At 35.8% G+C, this 12090-nt stretch overlaps 1 pseudogene; it reads left to right on the top strand.

Moving 5' to 3' along the window:
- The first annotated feature begins 4648 nt into the window (after positions 1–4648).
- LOC107779169 (small ribosomal subunit protein uS15-like) lies at positions 4649–11715 on the top strand (annotated as a pseudogene).
- The last annotated feature ends 375 nt before the right edge of the window (positions 11716–12090 follow it).

Below are 12090 nucleotides of genomic sequence, written 5' to 3' on the forward strand. Positions count from 1 at the left end.
TATATCTGCCATTGTTTTTGCTCATTATCAACATGTCATCAACATATAAACAAACAATGACTTCATGACCCGGGAGTGTTTTTAATGTAAACACATTTGTCGCACTCGTTGATTTTAAACCCACTTGCCAATATTGTTCCATGTAAATCTCTTCCTCTAATTCTCCATTTAAGAAAGCTGTTTTAACATCCATTTGATGGATTTCAAGACCATACACGGCCGCTAGTGCCACTAACACCCTAATAGATGTTATCCTCGTTACTGGCGAGTAAGTGTCAAAGTAATCAAGGCCTTCCTTTTGTCTATAACCTTTGACAACAAGTCTTGCCTTATATTTGTCAATAGTGCCATCAGCTTTCACTTTCCGTTTAAAGATCCATTTCGAACCTAAAGGCTTATTTCCCGGAGGAAGATCTACCAATTCCCATGTATGATTATCCAAAATTGATTGAATCTCACTATTGACTGCCTCTTTCCAAAACGCTGAATCAGAAGATGCCATAGCTGCTTTAAAAGTTTGAGGCTCATTTTCAAGCAAGAATGTCACAAAATCTGGTCCAAAGGAAATAGATGTTCTTTGACGTTTGCTACGCCTTGGATCTTCTATACTTGGAGTATTTTCCTTTGGTTCTTCCCGAGGTCATTTAGGTCTTTCACTTAACAACTCACATTCAGTTTTATACGGATAGATGCTTTCAAAGAATTCAGAATTATCTGATTTCATTACCGTATTAATGTGAATTTCGGGATTATCGGATTTATGAACCAAAAACCGACATGCTTTACTGTTTGTAGCATATCCAATGAAAATGCAATCAACGGATTTTGGTCCGATTTTAACCCTTTTAGGTAAAGGAACTTGTACCTTTGCTAGACACCCCCACACTTTGAAATATTTCAAGTTGAGTTTTCTTCCTTTCCATTTTTCATATGGAATAGATTGCGTTTTGTTGTGGGGTACTCTTTTGAGTATTCGGTTAGCTGTAAGGATAGCTTCGCCCCACAAACTCTGCGGTAATCCGGAACTTATTAATAAAGAATTCATCATTTCCTTTAATGTCCGATTTTTCCTTTCCGCAATTTCATTAGATTGAGGTGTGTAAGGTGCAGTAGTTTGATGGATAATTCCATATTCCGAACATATTTCTGCAAATGGAAATTTATATTCTCCACCCCTATCACTTCTAATCATTTTGATCTTTTTATTCAATTGATTCTCCACTTCATTCTTGTATTGCTTAAATGCTTCAATTGCTTCATCCTTACTAGTAAGCAAATAAACATAACAATATCAAGTGCAGTCGTCAATAAAAGTAATAAAATACTTTTTCCCACCTCGAGATGGTGTCGACTTCATATCACAAATGTCAGTATGAATTAAGTCTAAAGGATTTGAATTCCTTTCAATAGACTTATAATGATGTTTTACAAACTTAGACTCAACACATATTTGATATTTTGATTTATTACACTCGAATTTAGGCAACACTTCTAAATAAATTAACTTCCGCAAGGTTTTGTAATTGACATGTCCTAAACGAATATGCCATAAATCATTTGACTCCAATAAATAAGAAGAAGCTGCAATTTTATTCATACTGTCAACAACCATTACATTTAGTTTGAAGAGCCCCTCTGTGAGGTAGCCCTTTCCAACATACATTTCATTCTTGCTTATAACAACTTTATCAGAAACAAATATACATTTGAATCCGTTCTTAACAAGCAAAGAAGTAGAAACTAAATTCTTCCTAATAGCAGGAACATGAAGAACGTTGTTGAGCGTTAACACCTTGCCGGAAGTCATCTTCAGGAATATCTTCCCATAACCTTCAATCTTGGTTGTTGCAGTATTTCCCATGGAAAGCTCTTCTTCGGGACCGGCAGTAGAGTAAGTTGCAAATGCTTCCTTGATAGCACAAACATGTCGAGTGGCTCCAGAGTCAATCCACCACTCCTTCAGATTTCCAACTAGGTTGCATTCCTAAAGCATTGCACACAGATCATCAATGTCATCATTCTTCTCCACTATGTTGGCCTGTCCCTTATTCTTATACTTGTTCGGGAGACGACAATCAGGGGCTTTGTGACCGGTTTTTCCACAATTGTAGCAGCTGCCCTTGAATTTCTTTTTGTTCTGCTCCTTAGTCTATCCAGAAGACCTCTTTCTCTTCTTACTTTTTGGAGCAGTCTCCTCAACGATATTAGCTCCCATGATCGTTGAATTTCCACGAGACTTCTTCTCGGCTGTTTTGTTGTCTTCCTCAATCTTGAGACGAATCACAAGATCTTCCAACTTCATTTTTTTGCGCTTGTGCTTAAGATAGTTCTTGAAATCTCTCCACGAAGGAGGCAATTTTTCAATCATTGCAGCCACTTGAAATGCTTCATTCACGACCATACCTTCAGCAATAAGGTCATGAAAAATAAGTTGAAGCTCCTGAACTTGGATTCCAACAGTTTTACTGTCTATCATTTTATAGTCTAGAAATTTGGCAACCACGAACTTCTTCAAGCATGCATCTTCAGTCTTGTACTTCTTCTCAAGTGCGTCCCATAATTCTTTCGAAGTATTCATCGCACTGTACACATTGTACAAGTCATCCTCTAAAGCGCTTAAGATATAACCTTTGCAAAGAAAATCTGTCTGCTTCCATGCCTCAACAATCATGAATTTCTCGTTGTCCGGCATGTCCGCAGCAGGCACTGGAGGTTCTTCACTAGTGAATTTCTGCATACCAAGTGTGGTAAGCCAGAAGAACACCTTTTGCTGCCATCCTTTGAAGTTGGCTCCAAAAAATTTCCCCGATTTCTCTGCCGGTGGAACAACAGTCCGGCTTGACGAGGCTATCGTCGTTGCCGCAATAGTCACAGAAGAATTTCCGTTATCAATTGCCATTTCTCACTGTAAACAACATAAGAGTTCAATTAATGGCAAAATCAGAACAGTAAACAATACTGTTATTAAAAAAAAATAGTATGTATAATAAATAAAACCGAAGTTTTTATATACTGTTTCACAGAAAAAACGATGAAGTTTTTATGTTCTTCAAATCGTTTTATGAATTTCAATACTCTGATGAAGTTTTTTATATCTTCAAATCAGAATAGTAAAATTCAGAAGGAGTAGAAAACCACACAAGTTTTAATCTCCACAAACAAAATACAAAATATAAAAAAAACTAATTTCCTTAAGAATGTTATAATTCTATAATGCTGTAATAAACAATTAAACTTTCTGAAAAAATAAAACAGAAAGTTAGTAATACTTGTTTAACGAAATAGATTCTTGAAAATAAAAAACAGTATAGGAATAAACCGAGCCCACTGAATACAGAGTGTGTTCTTAAGGAAATTATTCCCCTCAAGTACCCGAGGTGCTGGAATATATTCTCCCAAGATAGAACGATTTAACTCACCGGAGTGTTGGTACCAAAACGCCGGTAAACAACGAGCCACTCGAAGGTTGTAAAACACACTGGAATTAATTGTGCAGAAGAAGAAGAAGAAGAAGCTCAGAAAATTTCGTAAGGAAAGATTCTGGGATTCAAACTCTATTTATAGAGTTGCCGGCATTGTTTCTGAAAAGGTTTGCAACATTTCAGAAACAGCCATGGCTATTGGAAAAGGGTTGTTTGAAATATTGCGGGAAAGAAAATGGGCCTGACTGAACCGGATCGCGGGTCATGGGTTATTCTGGATTGAATTTTTCGTTAATTATTTAATTAATTAAATAATTGAAAGGAATTTTATCCAAAAAGATTAATCAATCCGAAGCCAAGCGACGACGACGACGGCGCGAGGCTTGCCTTTTTCTTAACTCTTTAAGAGCTAGAAGAAGAACAATTATATATATATCCATCAAAAGCCTTTTATTCCTCCGATATGGGACAATGTCCCATTGCCAAGGGAAACTCAAATATTTCATTTTCCCTCCATTTCTCATTCACTCTCTTTAAGCTACACAAGCTTAAAATTCCAACACTATAGCTGAAGTTTCTAAACTTTTTTAAGTTTAATTTCCTTGGAATTAACTTCAGGCTCACGAGATTGAAGTTGAAAATTGCGGGTCTGAAGTTGGGAGATTGAAGTTGAAAATTACGGTTCTAAAGTTGGGGATGTCAAGCCTGGCTTCAAGTCTACATTACATTTGCGGTCCGAACTTCAAACATTTAGGTGCGAAGCTTAGCTCGACAATCTCCAATCGTTAGGCACGTATTTCTAAAGTTTGAAACTTCGAGATCAAATGTCTAAGCTTGAGAATTATTCACATCCTACAAGAAATACAAATAGGAAAGATTGCAACCAAATTTGTTCGATAATGATTTGTTAGCAATTGCTTGATAACTAACATCAAGTCATCAAGTATGTTCAAGCTTAACTAAGCGGGACACAAGCAATGATAATAGACGACTTTTAAGAAAAGTACTTATATAATATAAGAATGTTCGAGAATAGTATTGAAATAAATTCGTGTTTTGGGTCAAATTAAGAAAAAAGAATTTTGGATAAATAATGATAACTAAAAAATATTAATGGGCTAACATGGAATAATAATGTGTTCAACAACAAAAAGGACCACATCAGTCCATAATGTGATTGCGGCAATGGAATATCACTATGTGGCAAATAACAATTCGCAAAGGCAATGGACTACCGTCCAAGTAAAGTGGGAACCCCTGACATAGGTGCATACAAGCTCAACAATGATGGCTCCTCTTTTGGGAACCAGGAACAAGGGGTATATGGGGAGTTATTAGGAACTACGGGGCGACAAGGTTGTTGGCTTCATGAAAGGCTTTCCTAATATCACTAATAATCTGGTTGAATTAAATGCTTTATTTCAAGGCCTTTAGAATGGCCATGGAACAAAAACTGACTCCTCTGATCATTAACACTGATTCAATGAAAGTAATTAAGATGTTACATGCTGGTCATTTGCCCTATAGCCCTATTATAACTGAATGCATGTTATTGATGGTTCGATTAGAAATCCAGTTATCAGCCATAACTTCATGGAGCAGAACCAGGTGGCAGACTTTCTAGCTAAAGAAGACGCAAAGAAGAAGCTTTTGACAAGACATGAATTTTGATAGTTTCTCCGGTATTTGCTAATAATACAATATGAAGAGACATCCTAAGAACTACATTTAGTAGAAAAAATGTAGTATGTAATATTAATGATACTTTAACCAACAATGCTGGCCACTGGGAAACCCTACAAATATGGTTGGTTTGTAACTATTTTAGTACTTCAAGTAATAAGTAGTATCTGTTTTTACCACAGAAAAGAAGAAGAAGATATTAATGGGCAATAATGCCATATCGAGCAATGATTAATGGGAGTTAAAGGAGGAGGGAGGAGGAAAAAGGAGGGTATACAAGGCGAAATCTTTTTCCGTCAAACTTAGAAAGGTTATATTTGCACAAATTCCTTAAATAACGGCGCAAAACTGTGCTATTTGTGCAAATGTTGGGATATGTTTTGGATGGGTCAAAAACTGGACCCAGGATTTCTGGCCCAATCCCTTGGAACAAAATATCCTCTTCTTTCATAAACCCTAGTTAACTATAGTGGAACCTAGGGTTTGTTAACTCCCTTCAAACTGAAGCTACAATTCAGTCTCATCTTCACCATGGGTCGTATGCACAGTCGCGGGTTCATTTCTTTTGCCATTCTTCCTCAATTTCTCCATATTTCTACTTAAAGTATCACTCTAATTTTTTCAGTAAAGGTATATCAGCTTCAGCTCTTCTTTACAAGAGAACTCCTCCCAGTTGGCTTAAGATCTCCGCTCCAGATGTAATTTATCTACTTTTTTTAAAATATAGAAACAAGTAAGTATATTAAGATTCATATATGCTTATGTTTCCATTAATTTTTAGGTTGAGGAAAATATCTGCAAGTTTGCAAAAAAAAGGATTGACACCTTCACAAATTGGTGTGATCCTTCGTGATTCTCACGGAATTGCTCAAGTCAAAGAGTGTCACCGGTAGCAAGATTTTGTATCCTTAAAGCTCACGGTATTACCTTTTATATTTATATTCTTTTCAAATTATTAATGCTGCAAGAAATTCAACTGCAATTACATTTCGGTAAAATCTGGTTTACCATATCAATTAATTATCTATTTGGACAAAATGTGCCCCAATAGAGTGGTATATGTGTGCATAAAATCTAATATGCGATTACTACTTCTCGATTTGAACAAAATGTGCCCCAATGGAGTGAAATATATAAATAGCTCATATTGACAGCTCTAACCAGCTTGGAATCAAGTTACAGTTGATTGATATAACATGTGAAATATTTTGGGCAATTGGATAGGGCTTGCTCCCGAGATTCCAGAGGATCTATACCACCTAATTAAGAAGGCAGTAGCCATTAAGAAGCATTTGGAGAGGAACAGGAAGGACAAGGATTCGAAGTTCGGCTTGATTTTGGTGGAGAGTAGGATTCACCGTTTGGCTCGCTATTACAAGAAGACTAAGAAGCTTCCACCAGTCTGGAAATAGTAAGTCATTTTCTCTCTCCGTCTCTTAACAATTTTACTTGGAAAAAGCTCTATGTCTAAAAAATTTGTGTCCAAAATGTCCAGAATAATTATTTATATCCATTATGCCCTTTTGTGGAGAGAGCGAGTGAGCAAGTCAAAGTTTTAAATTTCTATCTCTTATTGTCAAATCGCTCAAAAAGTTAAAAAGTGCTATAAACAAAAATGTTCCTATACTATGGTGACACCACTAGAATTGACTATAGCTTTCTTTTAACTCTATTTTTTCACATCACTACTTTTTTGCATTACCACTTGCAGTATATTTCACCCCATATGTGGTCAAACCAGCACATGAACGGCTGCAACATGGATGGTGGGCCCATTTGTCTACTGTTATAAATGAAATAAAATAAACAAGGAAAAAAAGATAAAATAGTGCATAGTAACAAAAGAAATGGATCGAAAGAGTAGAGAATGCTATTTTCCCTCCTCAATAAGGATCTCTGCTGATCACATCTAAACCAAGCAAATACATTTGACCCAAGCAAATATACGCCATTGCTGATCAATTCCTTCTATTCATTGGCCATTGATCCATCGATTATGAGGGTCGATGGATCGACCGAGGGAAATAACATGAATAATTCCCTCAAATGGATAAACTTTATTTTGTGTTTCACACAACTGACACAAATTGTGTGAGACTTTTTTTGTTTCACAAATTAATGGACCAAACTGTACACTTTTGGGTCCACAAACTCTAGGTCCACCAATTTGTGAAACAAAAAAAAGCCTCACTCAACTTGTGTCAATTATGTGAGGCGTAAATAAAGTTTTTGCCTTGGTTCATCCCCGACAAATAAAGTCGTTGTATCAATAAGGCAAATAGAGGAACAAACTAACAACATTATATGGAAGATTTCTAGGCTTTAATATAAATTCAACCAAAACTAGTTTTTGTAGAAAAAAAGTCTAAAGAGTTCCTTTGCACTAACTGGAAATCCTTTAAATTCAAAAGGATATTCTGATTTGAAGTCCTTTTTTTTTTTCACAACTACAAAATCTGATTCCACTGTTGCTTGGAAAACTAGAATCGAAGAAGACGAGGAGCCATTAAGCTTTTTGGATTCTCCTGCAAGGAGTCGCAGCTGGATTAGGATTTTGATATGAGTTTGGATTAGGGTTAGGAGAAGTTGAATAAAAATAAGCTTAGAGAGAGATGAAGAGGAGGCTAGGGTTCGCCAGAGTTGGTGGCGGGAGGGAACTGGAGATTGGTATTGGTTTATCTTGTGGGATAGGGGTGTCAAATGGGCATATTAGGCTGATTTTGAGCGCATCAAAATGCGTTGATAAATGGGCGGTTCGATGACCCATCCAAAAGTTACTTGGGCTGAATTGGGCGGGTCAGAATGAGCTGAGTTAATAAATGTGCGGGTCAATAACCCATCCAAACTGGGGCGGGTTGGCGGGTCATTTTTCTATGGGCTAATTTTGTCGCTCCCTATTATGGGACCTTTTGTAAATTAAGGTTTTTTGGGTTTTTTTCAAAAGTTTAAACAACTTTTTGAATTTAGTTTTAGATTATTCTTAAATATCAATAATCTCTTATATACTTACTTTAATTCTAGAAGAGGGTTATTTCCTTAAGATAAATAACTTGTTAGTCAATTTTTTTAATTAAAAAAAAACTCTAACGAGTATTTTAATCATCGCACCCGTAGGTAGTGTGAAATAATAGAGTTAGCACATATCGCATGAAATATAGTGTAAGTAGTGACATGAAAAATAGAAGTTAAAAGAAGTTTTGGACACGTTTTAGCTGACCTAATATAGCTTACATATACTTTTTACTTTTTAGGTGATATGACCATAAGACGTGAAATTGGAAACTTTGACCCACTCTCGCCTCTTACTCCAAAAGGGTATTAATGAGCGTAAAAATTCATTATGGACATTCTGGATGCAAAATTTCTAGACTAATAACCGCGTCTGTTTTACTTTACACTTCATCTAGTGACCTCTGGAGGTTTGTAATTTCAGAAATAGTATTCCTTATTATATGTATCCTTTTAGGTTATAGTGAAGACTGGAAAAGTTTTCCTGCACAACTTTTGTGGTTATGTGCCATTGATTCTTTGTTGCTTATGTTTGTGATTTGACTAAGGGGTTGATTTGTTTGAGTGAATCGTAAGGATAGAAAAGGAATTGATACGGAAGATAATACTCTACATTATTTAAAGTATGCTATCTTTCTGAATTACCTTTCTGAGTGTTTTAACTGGCCCTAAATTGTGAGTGGCTAGCTATGGCGCATAGTTTGATAAGAAAGATAGTACTCCACATTTTTTGAAGTTTACTATCTTTTTGAATTCCCTTTCTGAGTGTTTGTGTAACTGGCCCCTAAAATATGAGTGGCTAGTTTTGATGCATAGTTTGTTCCACTTGGTAAGGTTTTTCTTTTTGAAGAATTAAGCTGAAACACTGCTTTCTTAGTTGTCTTACAATTTCCCAAAAATACGGAGTACTTCTTAGTTTTCTCCCACTTGATAGAGATTCTTTTGAGGGGTCGAGCTCAGATGTTAGTCTTAATGTTTCTGTCAGCAAATGAAGACCTCTCAATCATTTACATTTTTGACATGTTGCTAATAGGTTTATGTTGATTATGATCCACTTGAGAGTTCCATCCTCCTAGAACCAGTTAGCCAATGTGTTAGATTTGCGCTTGGGTTAAAACCTCTTCGTTGTTACTCGTAAACTTTGGATATGACTTTAGGCACATAATATTTCACTATTTCACATATAAGTTTTAATTTAGTTATCTCAGTATGAGCTATGCTGTATAGCAGCTTTGGATTGCATTGCTGCTAGACTCTCTTCCTGATCCATACACCATTTCAAAGGTAATCTGTTGGACTTTGGACCAGTGTCGTGAAAAGCGGGCGCTTCCTCGCTTAAAGCGAGAAGAGAAGCGAGGCGACCTATCGAGCGCTTCTGCTATCTGAAGCGTAGCAGGTATTCAAAAGCGCTCACTTCCCATTAAAAAGCGAGAAGAACGATGCGAAGCGATGCGTAAGAAGCGGTGCGCTTCTCTGTTTTAAAGGGCTGCCAGCCTATTTAATTAAAAAAGATGTTCTTTTTTTAAAACATCTCGACCAGCAGCAACAAAGAAAGAGGCGACCAGGGTTCAAGTTTTCTACACTTTTCAACTTCAAGATCATCAAGTTTGGTCCAGGTATGTGATTTCTTCTTCCTTCTTCTTTTTCTTCTTCTTCTTCTTCTTCTTCTTTTTCTTTCACTGTTTCAGCGTCCAAATAGCAGTGAAATGTTGGCGATTTTTTTTCCCTTCAGTTCTTCTTTCTCATTCTTCTCCACTTCTTCTTCATTTACTTGCCACTGTTTTTTCGTTTGAGATGCTGCCCATTTTTTACTGGAATGGTATACTGCCCTTCCTCTTATTTTTATATCCTTTATTCTTAGTTCTTATTGCCTTTTTTATGTGTTACATAGTTGTTCTTTTAGTTATCCGCTTCACTTTAAAATAGCGAGCGTTTCGCTTCTCGCTTCTCGCTTTAAGCGAAAAGGGGTTGTCGCTTTTCCTCACTTTAAATGGGACGGAGAGACTTACATTATTCTGAAATCTATACAGACGCCGTTTATCCAGTCATTTGTATTTTTTTTTCTTTTTTCCTATCCAAGAAAGCCTTTACTTACTACATGGTTCCAGTAGCCCAACTGATCATGCAAAATGTAATTCCTGATTGTGAATGTTTCTTATATGCAGTGAGTCTACCACAGCGAGTAGACAGAGATATGGGATGGATTAGCTTATTGGGAAATTGACTGACCAGTTCAAATCTTCTTTATGTATTGGAAGAGTTGTCAGGTCCATTTTTTCTTAATTATTTGTTCTAGTGATACTTATGGTGATATTTTCTGGATATGGACGGTATAGTGATACTTTGATTAGAAGGAAATGGCTGAGCAAAGATTCTTGTATTTAATTTTTGGATTTCTTACATGTGAAAATTAATATCTCTTGAGATTTGACACAAAATTAAACATAAAATTATAACAATTTTGGTTAAACAAATTTCCGACGCGTCATTGCCTTAAGCTTTCCTATACGAAATAGGAATCGCCGAAACATTGAATCAAAATTTCCTTTCCTATAGATGATAGGAATAGGAAAACGTGTCAACAAGGGTAAGTAAGCATTGTCTATATATATTTTTGCCCAAAGTTGCTCCTCAGTATTCTCTCATTCTCTCTATATTTTTCTTTAAGTTGCTCCTCAGTATTACTATTCTCTCATTCTCTATACAGTATATTTTTCTTTCTCTGCCCAAAGCTGCTCCTTAGTTCTCTCATTCTCTCTCTCTATATATTTTTCTCTTCCCAAAGTTTTCATTCTCCAATGGCTTGCTCCCAGCAAAGTAATTTCAAGAAAAAGGAAATATGGAAAAAGGAATTGTGTGAAGAAATAAAACAAGCCAAGTTGATGTTACAAGGCCAAAGAGAAAACATAAAAAGGACTTGGGATCTGGAAACAGAAAGAAAAATTTCACTACTGATGGGTGAAGAATTTGATAAACAACAAATCAACAAGAAAAAACAGATATGGGAGAAGGAATTGTGTGAAGAGTTAAAAAAAGCCAAGTTGAAGTTACAAGGCCAAAGAAAAAACATAAAAGAGTGTTTCGATCTGGAAATAGAAAGAGAAATTTCAATGCTGATGGGTGAAGAATTTGATGAACAACAAATCAACAAGAAAAAACAGATATGGAAAAAAGAATTACGTGAAGAGATCGAAAAAGCCAAGTCGAAGAAGCGTTTCTAGTGTTTATTCTTTTTCTTAAACTCGGTATAGTTTAGGAGTTGTTTAATTTTCTTATCTACTAATTTTAAATGAAGAATCAAAATTTGATTAATATTTTTTTTTCTACCAGAAATTCTTTACTTACTACATGGTTCCAGTAGCCCAACTGATCATACAAAGTGTAATTCCTGGTTACCGTTGCTGATTGTGAATTTTTCCATTTATATGCAGTGAGTCTACCACAGCGAGTACACTTGTAGCGTAGACTGAGACATGTGATGGATTAGCTTTGAGAAATTGACCAGCTCAAGTCTTCTTTATGTATTGGAATAGTTGTCAGCTGGCTTAGATATTACTATTATAAAAAATGTAATAATAATGGAAAAGGAAGCTAGTATTTACTTGGAGTGTTTGCTTTGTAGTTTTTTTTCCCTTGGTTTTTATTCAAAAGTCGAAGCATATAACTACTTTTTCTTCCTTCTGTAGTAGGGCTATGATTAATTAGGCACTTAAAATAGAAGAGGGAGATGGCACTCTTAAATTGCATACAAAGTACAACCATCTTTCAGGCGGGCCATCTTTTTGTTTCTGAAAATTTGAGATTTCTGTATAATCACGTTTAACTCTTGAGATTTGACACAAAAGTAAACTAAATTTGAATGGGTCTCAAAATAAATTGATATTGTGACCTTATTTATGGTTTTGGTGAATATTCAAACATCTCAAACGAAACGGACAGGAAGTATTCGAAATGGAGAATTTTACGGATACATCCA

This window comes from Nicotiana tabacum, chromosome 9, assembly GCF_000715075.1.
Source record: "Nicotiana tabacum cultivar K326 chromosome 9, ASM71507v2, whole genome shotgun sequence".
Lineage (NCBI taxonomy): Eukaryota > Viridiplantae > Streptophyta > Magnoliopsida > Solanales > Solanaceae > Nicotiana > Nicotiana tabacum.